The sequence below is a fragment of the Helianthus annuus genome, chromosome 1 (genome assembly GCF_002127325.2).
Source record: "Helianthus annuus cultivar XRQ/B chromosome 1, HanXRQr2.0-SUNRISE, whole genome shotgun sequence".
In the NCBI taxonomy this organism is placed as follows: domain Eukaryota; kingdom Viridiplantae; phylum Streptophyta; class Magnoliopsida; order Asterales; family Asteraceae; genus Helianthus; species Helianthus annuus.
Window position 1 is genome coordinate 10,162,814 of NC_035433.2, and position 23,877 is coordinate 10,186,690.

At 38.5% G+C, this 23,877-nt stretch overlaps 1 long non-coding RNA gene across 1 annotated transcript; it reads right to left on the bottom strand.

The window, feature by feature from the left end:
• Nucleotides 1-15,801: 15,801 nt before the first annotated feature.
• Nucleotides 15,802-19,043, bottom strand: LOC110865280. The gene is made up of 2 exons (XR_002550491.2): nucleotides 18,704-19,043; nucleotides 15,802-15,986 (listed from the first exon to the last, which is right to left on the bottom strand). It is a non-coding gene; the product is annotated as an uncharacterized LOC110865280 (long non-coding RNA).
• Nucleotides 19,044-23,877: the final 4,834 nt, after the last annotated feature.

The window sequence follows — 23,877 nt, forward strand, 5'->3', positions numbered from 1 at the left end:
GGAATTATAATTTACGTGACCTAGTCTACCATGCCATAAATTAGAAGACTCAATCAAGTAAGTAGAACTAGTAGCGTTTTCTTTCATTGCATTCACGACAATTACATTGAGTTTAAACATTCCATTTAGGGCATAGCCCTTACCAACATACACACCATTTTTGGTCAACACGACCTTATCCGACTCAATCACCATTTTGAACCCAAACTTGTTCAATTGCCACCCCGAAACAAGGTTCTTACGAATTTCTGGAACATTGGACAATGTGAGTTCTTTTCCAGAAGTCATCTTCAAAGCAACGTTACCCTCGCCTTTTATTTCCGCCGAGGCAGAATTTCCCATGAAAACCTTTTCTCCATTAGTCACCTCCTTGAAGGTGTTGAAAAGGCTTTTGTCAAAGCACACATGTTGAGTAGCCCCCGTATCGACCCACCAATCCTTGTTATTTTGCCCAACTATGTTCACTTCCGTGACCAAAATCGAGAGGTCCGTGACCATGGCAACAAGCTTATCGACTTCATCTACCATGTTCACTTGTTGAGCATTTTCCTTCTTCTTGGGAAGCTTGCATTCGCTAGCATTGTGGCCTTGCTTTTGACAATTGTAACAAGTTCCAAGGAACTTCTTTTTCCCAACTCCCCCCTTAGGACCAAGGTTGGAGCGTTTCCCATGACTTTTCTTTCCGCCCTTTCCACTGTTTTTTCCCTTCGAAGATTGCCCATGTTCAACAAGATTGGCCTTCACAGTTTCAGGACCATCAACCTTTTTTAGGGCCACTTTGTTATCTTCTTCAATCCGAAGACGAACAACAAGATCTTCAATGGTCATCTCCTTTCGCTTATGCTTGAGATAGTTCTTGAAATCAACCCAACTTGGTGGCAGTTTTTCGATCATTGCAGCAACTTGGAATGTCTCGTTGAGCATCATTCCTTCCGCATGAATATCATGAAGGATAACCTGCAATTCTTGGACTTGGCTCATAACAGTTTTTGAGTCTATCATTTTAAAGTCCAAGAACTTTGCCACCACGAATTTCTTAGTGCCCGCATCTTCTGTTTTGTATTTGCGATCCAAAGACTCCCACAATTCTTTGGCAGTCTTGGCTTTGCAGTACACATTATACAATGTGTCTACCAAACCGTTCAAAATAAAATTGCGGCACAGGAAATCCGAATGATTCCAAGCATGCATCGCACTCACAGTTTGAGTATCCAAATCCCCTTCATCAACATGGGGTTTAGGTTCAGTCAGGAACCTCGCCAGATTCAACGTGGTCAGATAAAAGAACATCTTTTGCTGCCACTGTTTGAAATTCACACCATTGAATTTCTCTGGTTTCTCAACATGCGACACTGCATTAGGCAGTGGCGTCACCAGACCGGTAGTGACGGTAACAGCGGAAGTCATGACCGCAGAAACAACACTGGTCATGACAGCAGAAACAGCGGTAGTCATCGGTTGTGATTCCATTCTGAAAAGAAATAGAATGCAGGAACAAATAAGTAATAGAGTCTGTTTAAGTTTGTTAGAAATCTGATACTGATAAGAACAGCAAAATTAATATGAAACAGAAATAGTTAACGAGAACCGGGCTTGTGTTTGACACAATTCCCTTAAACAGATTCGTCGTCTGTTCCCAGGGTACGCCGGTTGGAAGCAGCGACAGCGTACTGCCGGACCTGAACACTTGCCTGAAAAGAAATAGAGAATGCTGTAGAGAGATCGAGAGAAGAGTATTGTGACACTCTAGGTTTTTCCGTACAAACACCTTGTAATATTTTGTGTATATGTAAATATTATTAAATGGAAACGTGACTTTTACTTGTTATGTGTTGTAAGTATGTATTATATATATTTATATGAGAGCCGAAACCACGACCCGAGACCACGACTCGCAACCACTCGGTTGCGAGTGGGCCACTCGGTTGCGAGTGGGCTCTTGGGCCGTAACCGGTTTAGGGCCGAAACCCCCTAGCTTTAGTTGATGCTTGTTATATAAACCCAACCTCCCCCCCCCTCATTCTCCATTCTTTAGTTACCACAACACACACTTTCCCTCTCACTAGAAAACCCTCTACATCCTAACCTTCTTCCAACTTTCGGATCTCACAAGAATCTCGGTTCAAGCTTGGATCTCGGACAAGAAACTCGGTCAAGACTATCACTCGGACACTCCATCTTCTTGGTTCTCTCCTCTTTGTTTTCGGCTCCTCCTTTCATAACCGGTTAGTGTTATCTTTTGGGTTATCTTTTGTGTATAAGATTTGTGTGGGTTAAATGAACTAGAAATGTTTGGTTAGTAGTATTTTGCATGATTTTTTAGGAGGATTTGTGAAGTTTGGTCATATGTGAAAACCCTCATATAACATGTTTAAAGATGGCTAAAGTATAGTGATTTAGGAATGATTATGCCAACCAAAACTATGTTCAAGATTATAAAATGTATGATTTCTTGTTTGTGCACCATGATCTTGTATAGATATGTGATTTCGGTTCATGAATGTGTGATTATGTTTGATAAGAAAACCCTAGAAACTATGAACATTTGATGAACTAGTTGAAGATGGTTTGAAGATTTAAAAATGGCAATGTTTGATCCATATTTTAGTAATGACAGTTTAGGAAAACTTGTTTGTGAAACCTTATTGGTTGTTTCCTATTATGGGCCTGATTTCTTGGTACAATTTGGACTGTCATATCTGCATCATCACGTGTACATGAAAATGACAGTTTCCGACTCGCAACCACGGCATTACGACTCGCAACCACAGCATTCCGACTCGAGACCACGCAGTTGCGACTCGCAGCCATAGCATGACAAGTCGAAACCACACGATTGCGACTCGAGACTACGACGGTTGCGACTCGCAACCAAAACGTGACAACTCGAGACCACGGTTGCGACTCGCAACCACAGCGTGACAAGCCGAGACCATCCGGTTGCGACTCAAGACCTTCTGGTTGCGACTGGGCCGTCCATTTTGGTTATTGGGCCATTCTGTGTCAACTTGGACTATCTGTTAAATGGACTATGTGTTGCTGTGTTCTGTTTGACTGTGTTACTGTTAGGGCCGGCCCAATAACCCCATGACTATTTACTTGTATGCATGTTACGTGCCTATATGTGTTTTTACGTGAATGCTTGTACACCGAACCTGACCCATACCGGTAACCATGTTAGGACGTGGTGACCAACGTGATTGACAAGTAACCTAAACCTACCGAGCAACCCAAGGTGAGTTCACAACTTAAAAGCATGCGTCCCGGTGGTATGGGACACGAGACTAAAACAACCCTATCCCCTGGTAAAAGGGGATACCCTTTACATACCTTCCCTAGTTATTGGGAACAAAACTTACTTTTCCTTCCCTGGTATTGGGAAACCTTTTGGTTAATTACTGTTTATACGGATTGCAACTAACGGCACTAAACGAAACTCTATCACTCAAGTCCCTACTACAAATACCGATTAGTCGCCGGGATCAGGCGAACGGGTTATTAGTTGATAGCGCTATTTAGGTGTTTACCAGCCTCACACCGTGCCCTGGTTTGGGATCGGTCGTGAACTAATGTACTCAGAAATCCGTCAATGATGATAGAACATTGACATCGGGGCATCCTGCGGATACGCAACGGTTACCTAGTGTTCGGTATTGGAAAAACAGTTTAGTCGCTAACTGTTGGGGTAGCTCCCCAGGGCATGTATAAACGGATAAATTAATCGGTGAAACAAAGTTTTTGGTAAATAAAACTGGACAACTAGTGAACTCACTCAGCATTATTGTTGACCCCTTTCTGCATGCTTTGCAGGTAACCCGTGACGAAGGAGCTTGCTGCTTGGGAACGTGTAGTGTCTGTTCACCCTTGTGTTGGGTGTTACCATATTTTTGAATCATGAACTTTGTTTTAAACTACCTTACTTATGCTTCCGCTACTTATTACTGTTTTGAACTTAAAACTTTGAACTCTGAACTTAATATTTGCTAAGCTTATGATTAGTAAGTATTACTTTTGTTATCAACTTAAGTATTCAGTATAATTGGTGGCTGGATCCTGGTCAGTCACGCCCTCGAAGCGGGTGTTATCCGCAGGTGGATTTTGGGGGTGTGACAGATTGGTATCAGAGCCATTGGTTATAGTGAACTTGGTTTTAAAAAGGGAAAATCTTTTTGGAGGAAAACCAGACTATAACCCGTGACTCGCAACGACACTACACTCCAAGTGCAAGGCTCGACACATTTGACCTCATAAGCTCGGACCAGTGTTTACTTGTTTACTTTATGTTTCCTGTTATGCTATACGTACTAGTGTGCCTAACTAGATAGATACACCTCTCTCTTCTATCTTATTCTCGCTACATTACGGCATCACACTCATACTGTGTTTTCTGGTTATGAAGACAATGAGTGGACGTGGAAGAGGAAACATTAACCTGACACAGGCTCAGTTCACTAACCTGCTTAACACGGTGGCTGCAGCTTTCGCAGCTCACCCTGGAGGTAAACTCGATATCCTAGGATGTTTAGATCCTACCGCCACATCGCCTTTTATCCCTAAATCTGTACGCTTCGCTTCTCACGAACAGGTCAGCATGCACCTGCGCAACCACCAGTGTGTACTTTCAAAACTTTCATGGACTGCAAGCCTCTCCCTTTCAACGGCACTGAGGGTGCCATAGGTCTTCTGCATTGGATTGAGAAAATTGAAGCTGTTTTTGCTGTTTGCGAGTGTCCCCCTGCAAATTGGGTGAAATTTGCTACTGCTACGCTTGAAGGAAGCGCGCTTTCTTGGTGGAAGGCACAGATTCAGATGTTTGGACTGGAAACTGCAAATGCTACTGCGTGGGAGGATTTCAAGGATATGATTAAGGATGAATACTGTCACCGGGATGACATCCACAAGCTTGAGAACGAGTACTATGAGCTCAAGATGGTTGGGTCAGAGATTGAAACTTACACCAAGCTGTCTAATGACTATGCTGCTCTTTGCCCAAACATGTCTCGACCTATGTATCGAAGAATCGAACTGTACATCAAGGGTTTGGCTCCAGAAATTCGAAGCCATGTAACTTCAGCCAACCACACTACCATTCAGCCGATCGTTCGACTTGCTCACAAACTCACTGATCAGGCCGTAGAGGAGGGCAGGTTGCCCAAAAGGATCAGTGCTACTGTCGGAACTTCTAGTGACAGCAAGCGTAAGTGGGAAGGAAGTCAGGGCAAGGATGCTAACCCCACTCAGGCCCCAGCACAGCAAAGGAAAACTGAAAGCAACAAGGGCACTCAACAACAGGGTGGCTACCGGGGAAGCTACCCTAAGTGCAACAAGTGTAACAGACACCACAATGGGGCATGTAACAAGGGTCAGTGTCAGCGATGCCACAAGATGGGGCACGAAGCCAAAGATTGTAGGAGCCAGTTCCCAGCAAGACAAAATCAGCAACAACCCCAACAGCAACAGCAGCAGGGAAACGACCGAGCATGTTTTAAATGTGGGGCAACAGGGCACTTTAAGAAGGATTGCCCTGAACTGAATCAGAACCGCAACAATAATCAGGGAGCTGGGAACAACAATCAAAACAACAATGCTGGGAATGGTGCTAGAGGAAGAGCTTTCGTGATTGGAGCTGGAGAAGCAAGGAATGACCCCAATGTCGTGGCGGGTAAGTTCCTACTCGATGATCGTTATGTTTCTGTGTTATTTGATTCCGGTGCCGATGCTAGTTATGTATCCCTACGTATTAGTAAGAAGCTTAAGCGTCCGCTTTCGTTACTAAGTTCTCCTCACATCGTCGAGTTAGCTAATGGTAGAAACATCGAGGCCTCACATGTTGTCAAAGGCTGCAAACTAGAGTTGTCTGGTCAGACATTTAGTATCGACCTTTTCCCTGTTACTCTTGGAAGCTTCGACATCGTTATTGGTATGGATTGGTTATCCAAGCATCGCGCTGAGATCCTCTGTCAAGAGAAAGCAGTTCGTATTCCTCGCCGTTCTGGCAAACCCCTCATTGTACAAGGTGGCAAAGGTGGAGAAATCTCCGGCATTATCTCCTTCTTGAAGGCCCAGAAGTGTTTACGAAAAGGGCACACCGCTATCTTAGCACTTGTCACCAACACGCAGGAAAAGGAAAAGAGGATTGAAGACTTTCCAATAGTGCGTGACTACCCCGAGGTATTTCCTGAGGAACTACCTGGACTCCCTCCCCACCGTCAGGTCGAATTCCAAATCGAGCTAGCTCCCGGAGCAGCGCCTATAGCTCGTGCGCCTTATCGACTAGCCCCCGCAGAATTGAAGGAACTCTCGACGCAACTACAAGAACTATTGGATAAAGGATTTATCCGTCCTAGTTCATCACCCTGGGGAGCACCGGTACTCTTTGTTAAGAAGAAGGATGGCACGTTCCGAATGTGCATTGATTATCGTGAGCTGAACAAGGTTACCATCAAGAATCGTTACCCTCTCCCTCGAATCGACGACCTATTCGATCAGTTGCAAGGATCGAGCTACTATTCCAAGATTGACCTGCGATCAGGCTACCATCAGTTAAGGGTCCGTAGTGAAGATATTTCCAAGACTGCATTCAGAACTCGTTATGGTCATTATGAATTCCTCGTTATGCCCTTTGGAATGACCAACGCCCCTGCAGTGTTCATGGATCTCATGAACCGAGTATGCAAACCCTACCTCGACAAATTTGTGATCGTGTTTATAGACGACATCTTGATCTACTCGAAAAGTCAGGAAGAGCATGAACAGCACCTACGCCTTATCCTCGAACTCCTTCGCAATGAGCAACTGTATGCCAAGTTCTCGAAATGCGACTTCTGGCTTCGTGAAGTCCATTTCCTTGGGCACGTGGTTAACAAGGATGGAATCCACGTCGACCCAGCTAAGATCGACTCTATAAAGAATTGGCCTACCCCTAAGACTCCGACTGAAGTCCGCCAATTCTTGGGACTGGCGGGATACTATCGAAGATTTATCATGGGATTTTCAAAGATCGCTCAGCCTCTCACGGCGCTTACTCAGAAGGGTATGGTTTATAAGTGGGGTGAAGCTCAGGAAACCGCGTTTCAGAAACTAAAGGATAACCTCTGCAGTGCTCCTATTCTCTCGTTACCTGAAGGAACGGACGACTTCGTAGTTTACTGCGATGCATCTATTCATGGGCTCGGTTGCGTGTTAATGCAGCGCGAGAAAGTTATTGCCTACGCATCTCGACAACTCAAGACACACGAAAGGAACTACACCACACATGACTTGGAACTAGGAGCAGTGATATTTGCGCTTAAGATATGGAGACATTACCTGTACGGTACCAAGTGCACCATTTACACCGATCACAGGAGTCTCGAGCATATCTTTAAGCAGAAGGAATTAAACATGCGACAACGCCGGTGGGTCGAACTTCTGAATGATTATGAATGCGCCATTAAGTATCATCCGGGCAAGGCCAATGTTGTGGCAGACGCCCTCAGCCGAAAAGACACTATACCAAAACGCGTGCGAGCATTACCACTTACCATCCAGTCTAGTCTCCCTACCCAGATTCGAAATGCTCAGATTGAAGCTCTGAAACCGGAAAACATCAGGACTGAGTCCCTGCGAGGATCGAGGCAGCAACTAGAACAGAAAGAAGACGGCGCCTACTATGTGGCAGGGCGCATTTGGGTCCCACTTTACGGAGATCTACGAGAGCTTGTGATGGACGAAGCCCATAAGTCCCGTTATTCAGTACATCCTGGTTCAGATAAGATGTACCACGACTTAAGAACCACATACTGGTGGCCTGGCATGAAAGCCCACATAGCAGCCTACGTTGGCAAATGTTTGACCTGCGCAAGAGTCAAGATCGAGTATCAGAAACCAGCAGGCCTACTGCAGCAACCGGAAATCCCGAAGTGGAAATGGGAACAGATTTCCATGGATTTCGTTACAGGACTACCTAGATCCCAACGCGGGAATGACACTATTTGGGTGATAGTAGATCGATTGACTAAGTCTGCACACTTTCTGGCCATTAAGGAAACAGACAAGTTTTCTACCTTAGCAGAAATCTATTTGAAGGAAGTAGTCTCCAGGCACGGGGTGCCAACTTCTATTATTTCCGACCGAGACGCTCGTTTTACTTCCGAGTTGTGGCAAGCTATGCACAAATCCTTTGGCTCACGTTTGGACATGAGCACCGCTTATCACCCGCAAACGGATGGGCAGTCTGAACGCACCATCCAAACCCTGGAAGACATGCTTAGGGCATGTGTGATCGATTTTGGCAAGAACTGGGAGAAACATCTACCGCTGGTGGAATTCTCCTACAATAACAGCTACCACACTAGCATTCAGGCGGCACCTTTTGAGGCATTGTACGGTCGTAAATGCCGATCACCTCTTTGCTGGGCGGAAGTAGGTGACAGTCAGCTCACGGGCCCAGAACTAGTGGTAGATACAACGGAAAAGATTTCCCAGATCAGGCAACGCATGGCGGCAGCGCGTGACCGTCAGAAAAGCTACGCTGACAAGCGTAGGAAACCGCTAGAATTCCAGGTCGGGGACCGGGTTCTACTTAAAGTCTCACCCTGGAAGGGTGTGGTTCGTTTTGGTAAACGAGGCAAGCTGAATCCACGGTATGTTGGACCATTCGAAATTACCGAGAAAATCGGTAAGGTTGCTTATAGATTGAACCTGCCTGCAGAGCTGAGTGCAGTGCACAACGTATTTCACGTATCTAACCTGAAGAAGTGTTTGTCGGATGAAACACTTGTGATTCCTTTTAAGGAACTCACTATTGACGAACAACTACACTTTACTGAGGAACCGATTGAGATCACGGATCGAGAGATCAAAACCCTCAAACGTAGCCAGATACCCCTTGTGCGAGTTCGTTGGAACTCACGGCGCGGCCCAGAGTTTACCTGGGAGCGGGAAGACCAGATGAAGTCTAAGTATCCCCAGCTGTTCCCAAACGAAAACCCCAGCACTGAAGCTACAACCGAATTTCGGGACGAAATTCCAAACTAACGGGGGGATGATGTGACACCCCGTTGAAACACGCTAGCTTGGCAGTGGCTGCTTCAACTTTCGGGACGAAAGTTCTTAAAACTTGGGGATAATGTGACACTCTAGGTTTTTCCGTACAAACACCTTGTAATATTTTGTGTATATGTAAATATTATTAAATGGAAACGTGACTTTTACTTGTTATGTGTTGTAAGTATGTATTATATATATTTATATGAGAGCCGAAACCACGACCCGAGACCACGACTCGCAACCACTCGGTTGCGAGTGGGCCACTCGGTTGCGAGTGGGCTCTTGGGCCGTAACCGGTTTAAGGCCGAAACCCCCTAGCTTTAGTTGATGCTTGTTATATAAACCCAACCTCCCCCCCCTCATTCTCCATTCTTTAGTTACCACAACACACACTTTCCCTCTCACTAGAAAACCCTCTACATCCTAACCTTCTTCCAACTTTCGGATCTCACAAGAATCTCGGTTCAAGCTTGGATCTCGGACAAGAAACTCGGTCAAGACTATCACTCGGACACTCCATCTTCTTGGTTCTCTCCTCTTTGTTTTCGGCTCCTCCTTTCATAACCGGTTAGTGTTATCTTTTGGGTTATCTTTTGTGTATAAGATTTGTGTGGGTTAAATGAACTAGAAATGTTTGGTTAGTAGTATTTTGCATGATTTTTTAGGAGGATTTGTGAAGTTTGGTCATATGTGAAAACCCTCATATAACATGTTTAAAGATGGCTAAAGTATAGTGATTTAGGAATGATTATGCCAACCAAAACTATGTTCAAGATTATAAAATGTATGATTTCTTGTTTGTGCACCATGATCTTGTATAGATATGTGATTTCGGTTCATGAATGTGTGATTATGTTTGATAAGAAAACCCTAGAAACTATGAACATTTGATGAACTAGTTGAAGATGGTTTGAAGATTTAAAAATGGCAATGTTTGATCCATATTTTAGTAATGACAGTTTAGGAAAACTTGTTTGTGAAACCTTATTGGTTGTTTCCTATTATGGGCCTGATTTCTTGGTACAATTTGGACTGTCATATCTGCATCATCACGTGTACATGAAAATGACAGTTTCCGACTCGCAACCACGGCATTACGACTCGCAACCACAGCATTCCGACTCGAGACCACGCAGTTGCGACTCGCAGCCATAGCATGACAAGTCGAAACCACACGATTGCGACTCGAGACTACGACGGTTGCGACTCGCAACCAAAACGTGACAACTCGAGACCACGGTTGCGACTCGCAACCACAGCGTGACAAGCCGAGACCATCCGGTTGCGACTCAAGACCTTCTGGTTGCGACTGGGCCGTCCATTTTGGTTATTGGGCCATTCTGTGTCAACTTGGACTATCTGTTAAATGGACTATGTGTTGCTGTGTTCTGTTTGACTGTGTTACTGTTAGGGCCGGCCCAATAACCCCATGACTATTTACTTGTATGCATGTTACGTGCCTATATGTGTTTTTACGTGAATGCTTGTACACCGAACCTGACCCATACCGGTAACCATGTTAGGACGTGGTGACCAACGTGATTGACAAGTAACCTAAACCTACCGAGCAACCCAAGGTGAGTTCACAACTTAAAAGCATGCGTCCCGGTGGTATGGGACACGAGACTAAAACAACCCTATCCCCTGGTAAAAGGGGATACCCTTTACATACCTTCCCTAGTTATTGGGAACAAAACTTACTTTTCCTTCCCTGGTATTGGGAAACCTTTTGGTTAATTACTGTTTATACGGATTGCAACTAACGGCACTAAACGAAACTCTATCACTCAAGTCCCTACTACAAATACCGATTAGTCGCCGGGATCAGGCGAACGGGTTATTAGTTGATAGCGCTATTTAGGTGTTTACCAGCCTCACACCGTGCCCTGGTTTGGGATCGGTCGTGAACTAATGTACTCAGAAATCCGTCAATGATGATAGAACATTGACATCGGGGCATCCTGCGGATACGCAACGGTTACCTAGTGTTCGGTATTGGAAAAACAGTTTAGTCGCTAACTGTTGGGGTAGCTCCCCAGGGCATGTATAAACGGATAAATTAATCGGTGAAACAAAGTTTTTGGTAAATAAAACTGGACAACTAGTGAACTCACTCAGCATTATTGTTGACCCCTTTCTGCATGCTTTGCAGGTAACCCGTGACGAAGGAGCTTGCTGCTTGGGAACGTGTAGTGTCTGTTCACCCTTGTGTTGGGTGTTACCATATTTTTGAATCATGAACTTTGTTTTAAACTACCTTACTTATGCTTCCGCTACTTATTACTGTTTTGAACTTAAAACTTTGAACTCTGAACTTAATATTTGCTAAGCTTATGATTAGTAAGTATTACTTTTGTTATCAACTTAAGTATTCAGTATAATTGGTGGCTGGATCCTGGTCAGTCACGCCCTCGAAGCGGGTGTTATCCGCAGGTGGATTTTGGGGGTGTGACAAGTATGATGATTTCTAGTGTGTCTTAACTGAGCAGCTTACCTCTGGTTTTATAGTCTCTAAACTATAACCGAAATCTGACCCATTATTGCATGAATTAAAACTGATATTCAAAACCGAAGACCAAATAATGATCATCATCAATGAGAATAATCATTGCAGTCTTGAGTGCAAAAACTCGCCTCGCGCGGATCCGGGTTTTTCGGAGCTGCATTCGTGTCCGCAGGACACGTATGCACACGAGTTCAACTAAATCCGGTTCCATTTTTTGCACCCCCCCTTGCGCGCACACGCGAGGGACTTGTGGTAAAACATGTCAATAAAGTGATATTTGTTAGGTAAATGTTTTACCTTATAAACACCCTTTTCCTTTGTCTCCACACCAATGTGGGACAAGTGTTTTACCATATGAGACTACCATTCACACACACCCAAATTCCAACATTGATTTGTTGGCCGTTAAAAAAAAGGAAGTCAAGTTGATTTGGCTTGAGCTCGATGGCTCGTATTGAGCTGAAGGTAGCTTGCTCGTATATAAACACCAGTTGATTTTGCTGACACGATGATTTGTCTCAAGTAACTTGGTTGTTAGATTGTATAACTTAGTTCATACTTTGGGTGTTAGCTATTATGTTACCTTACTATTTCATACTTGTATTATTTGAAATTGTTATTAAATTGAGTCTTTTACAAAAGGAAACATTAAAAAAACATCAATATTAGGTAAAATTAAAGAAACAACAATATTGAGTAAATCAAGTCAACTTGTCAAGTCAAAAGCGGAGATGACCTGAATACACGTTCAATTTCTGGATCGACTGGAAATACAAAGTCAAGATGGCTCGGCTCATATTGTTATTGGCTTGAGTTCGAGTTAATTGGTATTGATATATATATGGTGTCTCGGCTCGTTTAACACCCCATTTAGAGCAAGAAAGGATTTCAGTCAAGAAAAATAAACAAAGCATGTGATCTACAATTGGTGAACTCAATCCAACAATTTCAGTTTATCCTAAATTTTGCACGTTTTATTTAATGTTTTGTACATATAAAACTTGTTGGAGGAACCTGTTTTAACTGCCACAAGTGGGTTAGCTAATAATAAAAAAAATGCCTTGCATGTACGGACCACATTTTACGACGTCGTTTAGGGTGAACGGGGCGCCTGCGGGGAGGGGTGCGGTGAGTGAGTTCCCCGCTCGGGAACACCGCCGCCGACCCCTCGGGAAGGCTAAGCGGGGAGTGGGGAGCGGGTTGCGTTCACCGATGAGATGTGTATATTTTTGACCGTTTTTGATATTTAAACGGCTATATAGCCGTTATATATTAAAAAAAAAAAAATCTTCTAAACCCTATAAATACTAACCCACTTCAATCTTTTTTATTTTTCAAACCCAAAACAACTCCCTCTACATTACTCTCATAAACCCTTGAACTCATCTAATTTTTTACCCAGTCTTTAAAAAATGGATTCCGAGTTCCCGTTTTTTTCTCTCCTGCCCGACTTTCCCGACGATGAAGATTCATCGTCAAGCGATAGTAGTTTAATTTTCTTCCAAAATCTCATCCAACAAGCGGAGCTACTAGACACGGCATCGTCTAGTAAAAATAAAAATTTTACCCGTTATTTTCTCTCCTGCCCGACTACCCTAGCTGGTCCGTGTTTGTGAAGTCTTTTCCACATCCTCACATCCCGAATGAAAAAAAGTTCAAGAGGCAACACGAGGCCGCAAGAAAAGATGTGGAACGGGTGTTTGGTGTGTTAAAGGCGAAGTGAGGAATACTAAATCGTCCAATGCGTTCCAAAACAGTAAAAAAGATAAGGTCCATCGTGTATACGTGCATTATTTTACATAACATGATTATAAAAGACGACGGAAGGGCGATAGCACCGGTACAAATTTGAGATCCTCCAGTCGAACCCGTCTTCGATGATACTGCTTTTAGCGAGCTCATTGAAGAAGAAACGCATTAGAGACTAAAACACGATCTCGTTGAGCATCTCGGACGTTTAGATCTACCTCACCTTGAAGCGAATTCCGACGACAAGTAGTTTGTTTTTTTATTTTTCTAGTTTGAATGTAATTTTTATTTTTAATTTAATGAAATGTCTTTTCTTAAATTTTATTTAATTTTTATTAATATTTGTTTAATTTATAATACATGCATAATTACAACAAATAAAAAATCAAAAAAAAAAAAAAGCAAGTCCCCCAAGAGAGGAGTGCCGCCATCAAATTGAGGGTGTGGGGGGAGTTAAGTGGGGAGTTGACGTGGCGCGTGCTAATTGGCTGTGGGTAAGAGAGGTCACTCCCCACTTAAAGGAGTACCCCTTACACCCTTAGACTGAAGGGAGTGAGGCATCTTTTGAGGGGGCGACTTGCTATGTGTCGCCACTTCATCATAGAGGTAGTTGGGTAAAAAAATGGGGGTGGTGTTCATAGCAACTCAAGATGCCCAAGAAAGAGTTATGATTGGTTGTTATTAAAGTGAGGTTTTTTGATTGGTGGATGAGAAAGGAAAAGAAAAAGTTTGGGCGTCTTGTGGGAGACGCCTTGGAGGTGGTTGCCTCTTGGAACGCCTATGGGGGGCGGTGTGAGGGGTTTTTGGGTAGGGGTGGACGCCCCACTCCCCATATTCTTAGGTAATATGGACAATCACTTGGTCACTTGGAATCTCCAATCACTTAGTGACCGGCATGCTACCTTTTTTGTTGACTATTCAATTGTTCATTCAAAAGTATGGATTTCAACTTAAAAATAATTGCTTGATGTTACAAGAACATATACAATGAATCTAGAAAATTTATGCTACATGAGTGGATTCTAATTAATTAGGATGGCACGGGATACAAGATCGGCTTTCTACACTAAATGGTCTTAAGAAACAGGGTACATCACGAGTTGGGGTGAATGCAAGTAATGTAACAAACAAGATGAAGATGCGAACCATCTTTTTACGTCATGTTATGTAGCATCAATTGTGTGGCAAAAGGTGAGTACAAGGTGCAAACTTCCACAAGTTTTTGCATTCTCAATAAAAGACTTATCGGAACAACACAAAACTATGAAGATTTCAACAGACAAACGAAGAGTGGTCAAAATTATTATTTTGGTGACGTGTTGGGCGATATCGCGAGCAAGGAATGAGCTTATATTTAATGCATGGCACACAGGTAAACATTGACAAATTATTTGGAGATATTCAAGCAACGACTTTCTTATGAATTAAGTCTAGGGCGAAGAAACAAGTAATGGAATGGAGTAAATGAGTGATTTTTTTTATGTAACTTAGTAATATGTTTTGAAGGTTCTAAACTTAACAATACCGGGTGAGCAAAAGGGGGTTGGATCTACTAACTTGCTATCTTATGTAATGCTGAACTTTTGGTGATGGAATAAATTGTTGTTTGCCGTTAAAAAATAAGTAGGGCAAGTAAATCAATGTTTTTTTTCTTCTTCACAAAACGGGATGGGATGTTAATCGTGTCGTATTGACAGACGGGCACCTGTATATTTATCCTTATCAAAGATATCAGTATAGATTGTTTATTTAAATCTGTCAAACAGGTTAAAATGTAACACTCAATCCTTTGTCAATTTTCAAGAGGAAATGGAGTCAGACACTAGAATTGAACAACCTCATCTTATTTCAATTTTGGCAAAATTTTATTAGTCAATTCAATGTTTTAACCTATCTCTTCTAAACTGAAGACTTTTTAAAAAAACATCTAAATTTAAATGGGTAGTTGGGTTAACCAAAATTTAATATAGCTTGAACACGAACCGTTTATTATACGAGTTTAGACGGTCTATCTCAAAACGCAACCAAACAGGTTAGAATATTCGATCTAAAAGCTGTTAATTTTCGTATCGGGCTCCTGTCTTGTATCATTCTTTATCACACGAACTAAAACCATTAATACTTAATAAAAGAAATTTATAGTATATTAAATTTCGTTCTCAAATAATTGTTTTCCGAAAAAGAAACATTAAAACGAAGCTTACATGAAATACATCATAAAAAAAGTATGTAATTATTTACATGAAATACATCATAAAAAAAGTATCTAATCATGTCTATGTTTCATCTTTATATCTTTTTCAAGTCCTCGAAATAACATCATTTTCACACATCTTTTATATAGGCGAATCAAACTGAAAAAGTTTATAGACTTTTTAAATAAAAATTTCACTTTTGCATTTTATATACACGACCTAGATTATTCTTAAGGTTAGCATTATATATTTAAGTTTTTATTTGATCTTATATAAAACACTTCTATATATAGATATAGATCATTATATGTAGATCAAATAAACAATAAAACACTTCTATATATACATCAAATAAACAAAGATTTTTATTATGATTCAAATAGAAGTTACAAGATTTGGCGGGTCTATCCTGATAATATAGAAGATGATTCTTTGATACGATAAGATTACTCCTCGGATTTTATACCATCATAGGTAACGTTTGAGGACAAGCTTTAGAACCGTACCTGAAAAATTGAAAACTTAATGCAAATAAAAAGTGTAAAATGTGTCAACACGAATTAGGGTATGAATCCATGAAACAATTGATGGTTAATCCAAAGAGAGTAGTAGATCTGCTTGTGAAACAATGGGTTCAACCACTAGTATATGCAACGATACGACGAATTATATTATGGACATGGAGAAACTGAAACGAAATTGCACTGTCTTCGTTTTGAGACAATACAATTTCGTTTCAGGTTCTACATGTCCATAATATAATTGTTTTATCAATGGATATAGCGGTAGTTGAACCTATTGTTTCACATGCAGATCTACTACTCCTTGATCAACCATCATTTGATTCATAGAATCATCTTCTATTCGCTTTTCACCGACTTGTTGACCACAACCTGCTCAACCCTCCGGAATCCATCACCATCTCTCCCTACCCCTAAAACTGCTTAGTTTCTTGCAAACTTTAGCGGTGTGTTCAGGGTCGGGTAGGCTTTCCAACGTGTTATATATCGCGTTCATCCAATGTCACATTCAGACTAGATTTCGTTAAATACTTTCAGAAATATTCTATACAGATTTAGAAACCAAGAACAAAGGGGGAACGAAAATATGTACTTTAGAGAAATGAGATTGAAGGGTTTGGTTCTAAATGGATACCACCTGCACCTTTTTTATAATAGAAAAGCTGAAGAACCCTAGTTGATCAGGAAAGTGCAAGGAACATTCTCTATATATAAGTATAAAACTTAGCATATAGATACAACTGTATATCTTTCTTAAATATATTATTATATTAGATGCTTTATTTTGGAAGAAAAAACCAGGAATTTGCTATACCCTTCAATTAGCAACATCATATATATGTATGTCATTATGTACACATTAGCATATGATGACACAAATGATTGAACCAAAGATTTAATGGTCAGCCAAGTCAATTTTTCAGTTTGAATTTTCATGATGCCATAGATGACAAAACAATAACACACACACACACATATTGATGATATATTTTGATGAATTTATGTAAGTATGTATATGTTCTAGGAAATTACCAACTGCTGCAAGTATTTGAATGTGTATTATAAGGCTATGGGGTGTGGGATAAAGCCCCTAGCAGAACACGTTAGCACCACGTAGGATCCACGTCAGTCAGGGGGGTTTTATCACGCCCTCCCTTAACTTGCAGGGTGTGAGATAACACCCCCTCAATGCCTATAGCACCCCCTTATCTTGACCAACTTACCTCGATCAAGCCAAAAACGCTCGTTACCATGCTGGAGCCTCATCAATGGCGCCCCACCGTAAATCAGACGGTGTGGGGTTGTGACGCTATAGAATATGAGGTGGCATGGGTGGCGCCTCCACACCCTCTGGCTTAAAACAGATTATTTAATAACTAGAAGTTAAGAAAATATAATAATCAGGTTTTGCTTTGGTTCAAACAATAAGTAGTTGAATTAAAATATATAACTACCGAATTATATGTTTACTTTTCTTTAACCTAAGTTGACATTTGACAACTCCAATACCGCAAAGCATCTCCAACCTTTTTTCTTTCAAATTTTATTATTTATGCCATTTTATTCATGGATTAATTGCATTCAACTCAATAACACAACTGTAATTGTGTATAGCAAATTGAAATCTTTTTGTATAATGTAATGAATTTGAGAAAACCCATTTTGCTTTTGTATTTTTGGATCTTAATTAGACCTTTTATGTCAAAATGAAATCAGTTATTTGGGAAAACCCATTTTGCTTTTATTGTATCAGTTATTTATTCGAGTTAATTACATAGTTAGTCACTGTGGTTTGTACAAAATAACATACTTAGGTACTAATAGTTTAAAATCACATTCTAAGGTATTAAATTTTCATTCTGTAACGTTTGGTGATATTAACTTCTAGGGTATTAACATAGTTAGTCTCTGTGGTTTGCACAAAATAACATACTTAGCTACTAATAGTTTAACAAACAATTAACGTTAATACCTCCAAACGTTACAAAATGAAAAGTTAATATCCTAGAAGGTGATTTTAAACTATTAGTATCTAAGTATGTTACTTTGTACATACCACATGGACTAACTATGTAATTAACTCTATTTATTCTGTCTTTTTTATACTCCATTTTATGTCAACAAAAATCACATAACAGCTCAAAACCACACATCAGCCAGAGAAATAATTGACATATAGAGAGATATATACATAAAATAAAAAATTAATTTTAAGTGGAGAATACTAAGGACCATATTTTTTTAAACGACAAAACTAAGTTGCTCATAAAATACTCTTATGTTACCTTATACGATTTGAACCCCCGTCATAGATAAGAACCACATAATAATCCTAATCACTTTCATTCTAATTTTCATAATCTATGTCCACAAAGCAATATACTAAAACTATTATACGGTTCTTACAATTCTCTACCTGCTTATATATTAAACACGTCATTTACTCAATATAATTAGAGGCTTATATATTTAAAACCACATTAATTTGGATTAAAAATTAAAAAGAAATGCACCACTTGGCGATCTATCAGATCTATGAGAAGACTTTAAGGTCAACGCATATATATGACATGAACAAAAACTCACGAAAAATCAAGTCAAAATCCAAAAAACAACGAAACCAGATCGAAACCAGTGAAATCAACATCTGAGCTTTCATTGGACGATGATCATGAATTTGTCAATATATACAACAAACAAACCTGCAATTATATGTGTGGCAACCTCGAAGAAGCACAGATTTTACATCATTCATGGAGTTTTCTTGCATATCCTACCTAACAAACAATTTGTTTTCATTGTAGATGGCGGCTCCCATTATCAAGATCAATAATGCAAGGTGAATGCAAACCATAGATATAATATTGAAATAAAATAAAGAAAGGACATAAAATATTTTTGTGTGGCCTGTTATTCACATGACAATTTAATCTCAAGCCGGTTTTAAACTGGCGTTTAAGGTTAGGGCTTGGGTCATATCCTCTTGACGGACTTACTGTTTAACACTCATTTGAGTTTTTCGTCGAACGACTGTTTGATAATTTAGGGTGGTGTATTTGGGTTTGTAGTGTCGTAGAATTAGCAGGGCCTTTTTTATTCGGTTGATATCAGTTTATAATGAAAACTGATTAAAAATTTAAAACTTAATTTTGATGTATTAAATTTGAAACTTATATAAAAATGATCAAATTACTTTTTGAAAGTAAAAAAATTTAAAGTGTATGTCGTTTTCGTTTTTTTTTTTATAAAATAATAACTTGTTAACCTTTAAAATGGTCAAATCTTACTATATAATAAAAGAAACTCAATTGAGGACACATGTCATTATATGGTGAGTCCTCGCCTAAACCCATTATTTAATATATGTATTTATTTAGTTTAAAATAAAAGTTATATATGTATTTATTTAATTTTAAAATATCAGTTTTATCTTTCACCATTTCAAGTTAATTTATTAATTGAAATCGTGACTTATCTTTAAACATTTGGAAAACTTCAGTTTTCTTATTTTTTTATTTTAAAATATAAGTTGATTTAATTTTATTATCTCTTTAATTTAAAATTATTTATTGTTTTCAAATTTTAAACTGAGTTTCGTTATTTTCTTTAAAAGCACCTTTTATTTTGTTGATTTTTTAGTTAAAATCTTGAAAATTTTAAAAATTGTATCTTCCTATACTAATAAATGAACATCTTTTTTGGAAAAAAAAGAGTAAACTTTCGTTTTGCTCCCTGCGGTTTGGTCGTTTTAACGATTTTGCCTCAGTCATTTAAAAATAGTTATTTTCCTCCAATAGTTTACTGTGTTTTTTCCAATCAGCTCAGTTAAATCATACACTTAAAGGAATGGTATTTCGGTAATTATATATATATAAGCACTAAAGTATTTATTATTAAGTACTCAAATATACTTTGTCTTTTTATTTATCTATATGGAATTAAAAAAAATACAAAACCTATCTCTCTCTACATAATTAAAACTCATCTCTCTCTCTCTCTCTCCACCACCACCTGCCGAGCACTGCCACCACCACCATCACCATCCAGCCGCCACACCGTTATCTCATAAAAAATACCTCCAAATCTGTTCGAATCTGCTAACCTTAAATTACACCCCAAATTTGTTCAAATCTGCTAAATTTAAATCCAATTTGATGTTCTTAGCCATTACTTCAAAATTATTCAGTGTTCACCCTTAAAGAATAATAACCCCAAAATTTGAACCTCAAAATCAAACCAAAAAATACCCAGAACCTTGAACCACAAAATCCAACAAAAAAATACCCAAATTCACCCAAATCCATCTCTTTTTCTCCAAAACCGATCTTCATAAAACAGAAAGCTGAAACCAGTCACCACTTCACCTTCAAAATCATCACAATCATTAAAGCCGAAGATATGAGATCTGAGAAAGGTATGTTGGTGGTGCTTGAATCGTCGTTTGCATCTGAGCAAAACAGGTGGGTAAGGGGTGTCTGATGGTGGTTAATGTTTGGATCTGAGATGAGGTGGTGGTGGTTGGTTGTTTGGTGGTGGTGGTGGTCCGATGGAGATTACTCAAATATACTTTGTCTTTTTATTTATTGATACTGAATTAAAAAAATACAAAACCTATCTCTCTCTCTCTACATAATTAAAACTCAGCTCTCTCTCTCTCCACCACCACCTGCCGAGCACTGCCACCACCACCACCATCACCATCCAGCCGCCACCACCGTTATCTCATAAAAAATACCCCCAAATCTGTTCGAATCTGCTAAACTTAAATTGTGCTCCAAATCTGTTCAAATCTGCTAAAATTTAAATCCAATTTGATGTTCTTAACCATTACTTCAAAATTATTCAGTGTTCACCCTCAAAGAATAATAACCCCAAAATTTGAACCTCAAAATCAAACCAAAAAATACCCAGAACCTTGAACCACAAAATCCAACAAAAAAATACCCAAATTCATCCAAATCCATCTCTTTTTCTCCAAAACCGATCTTCATAAAACAAAAAGCTTTTTTCAACACGTGCAGTATACGAGTTTTTTTAAGATATATCTTTTTATTATTTATTATATAAAATTATATTTATGCAACCCGTGTAACACACGGGGTTTTAACCTAGTAAGGTGATATGGAATATATTTTTGAAACTGCTCAGTGTGGCTTTTTTAAAACTTTTGATTGATTTAACCATTAACAAGCTATTATTAAAAACAATTATAATTATGCACATTTTACATGTTAAGGATTTTAATATAAAAAATATAGTTAGTGAACATTTCATGAATCAATGATTAAATGAGGGGTTTTTTCTCTTTTGAAAAGTAAGAAATTTATATTAGCTATTTTGGGTATTAATCCTTTATTATCTACTATTATTTTCCCTCACTCTCTATATAAAGCTATATAGAGATACTAGAGATCATATGTTATATAAAAAGTTTGGAGTTTAAACGATATGGGGACACGTGTCAGTAAACGAGGAGCATTCCAATGTATTTTCCTGCCTAAATAAAGTTATCCCATTTATTATAATTAGATAAAAAAATTAAACTTCAAATATATCTTCTTTTTTAAATGCTAAATTTAAGAAATATATAATATACAAAATAATAATAAACGACTTAATAAAACCATCTATCTACTATAATAAAAGAAACCAACTTTGAGACACATGTCACTCAATGAGGGCTCTTTATACTTTTTCTCCAGCCTCAAATATGGGCACCGGGTAATGAAACCGGATCCATAACCCATATCTCATTCAAAACAAAAACTATTATCCAAAACCCTAATTTCTCCACCTCCACCACCAATCTTCTATACCGCAGTATTCATCTTCCCCTTCCCATCTTTACTTCACAAAACCCTAATCTAACCCACCAATCGTTCAAGATTCCAATTAAACTTCATCAGAATTTGTCCGCAAGCAAGGTCAGTTTATATATCCATACGTTCAAGATTCCGATTAAACTTCATTAGACTTGCAATTAATTCAACTGGTTAGGGTTCAATAATCAATAAGCAGTCTTTGGTTATTGTATATGATGATAACACATCTTCCACAACGTTTCCTTTGACTATTGAGTTTGAATTATCTTCCAGGTTATTCTCTATTCAAACCGATTCTAATTTAATTTATTTGTTTTTGATGAATTGTTAGGGTTTAGAGTTATGAGTATCATTTAGTTTCATCATTGCGATTTCTGAAAACCCGAATTTGTTCCAGACTTGCAGAGTGAGGGACGAACATGGGCTTTTTCATTGGTTTACCAAATTAGTCAATAGTACATCGGTGTGTCAAGGTCAGTTTACATATGCTATTCTTCTTTTATTTTTTCCCCTCTATTTCATACTTTAATCATTCATCTGTTGGCCGATTAGTCCACGAATTTACAATTAAATATCATTTTTTAATGAATGTAATCTAGGTGTGTGTTTTCATTCAATAGGTTTGGAAGAATTGGTATTGGTTAATAATCTTTTAGTGTTATAATTAGAATTATAATAGTTGTAAAGCAGATAATAATTTTATCAAAGGTTCATGCTTAGTAGGCGTCTTTTTGCAATAAATTCATACTTACACAAATTATTTAACTTTTAGCTGATGTTTTCTTTTATTATATGTATCGTTTTAGCTAGAGTTGAATATGGAAGTGGAAGCTTACGAGACTGGGCTGCTAAAGATCCAAAGTTAGATGTAAGTCCAGTACTACTACTTTTTGTTGATTTAGTATAATTCATGATTAATTATATACTTCATCATGATTAGATTTATAAATGAGATGCAATAAGACTCAAATCATAGGCCCGTTATGCATCATATATGTTAGAAGTTGAAGCGTTTTTATTAAAAAAGTTACAACGGGCCATTTCTTAATGCAGAAATGAAAAAGTATTGCTCGGCGTGTTTAAGATCCAAACAAGTCAGTGTTTTTTATATGTATCCGTATAAGAATTGTAGTTTCACTTTGTCATTAGACTATGTAACATGTATATTCAAGTTTATGTGATGCACATTTTATTTTAGTTTAAATCAAGACCATTAAACATTCAAAGTATTGTTATATCTTAAACCGTGTGTTATTTTTAACCTATCTTATGTGTTTTTAAGTTTATTTTATTTATATTAAATTTATGTTCATTTCTTTAGTTTTAATTAAAAGTGAACAAATACAAAGAATTTTCGTTTATTAAATCACGTATACATGCGGGTTTTAACCTATTATAATATATACATGACTCTTAACTCATATAATGATTTTTTTAATAGGCAAATATTTATCAACTATAGATTTACACATGTATATGTGGCTAAATCGTATATACAGACACCTTTAATCCAAGAATTTATTTAATCAAACAATTTTTTATGGAAAAATTACAAGTTTTGTCCTTTGTCTTAATACCACTTATCAGGCGGTGTCATTTTTAACGAATTTTGATAAGTTTTGCCTTTTATAAGGAATTTTGTTGCACGTTTTGTCCTTTAGGCTTAACCCAGTTAGATTTTCTTGTTAAATCTTGTCACCCAACGGTATTTTAGTCTTTTTACACATTTATTTTAAGAGTCAACCCTAAAATATTTTGTTATATTCTTTTAAATAATATTAAATAAATTGGTAAAAAGACTAAAATACCCTTGGGTGACAAGATTTAACAAGAAAATCTAACTGGGTTAAGCCTAAAGGACAAAACGTGCAATAAAATTTCAGGTAAAGGGCAAAACTTGTCAAAATTCGTTAAAAAGGACACCGCATGATAAGTAATATTAAGATAAATGACAAAACTTGTAATTTTCCCGTTATGCATTTGGCATTTTGGATTATATCACTTTGGTTTTTAATCTTTCATATTTTTATCTTTCACATTTTTTACTTTCAAAC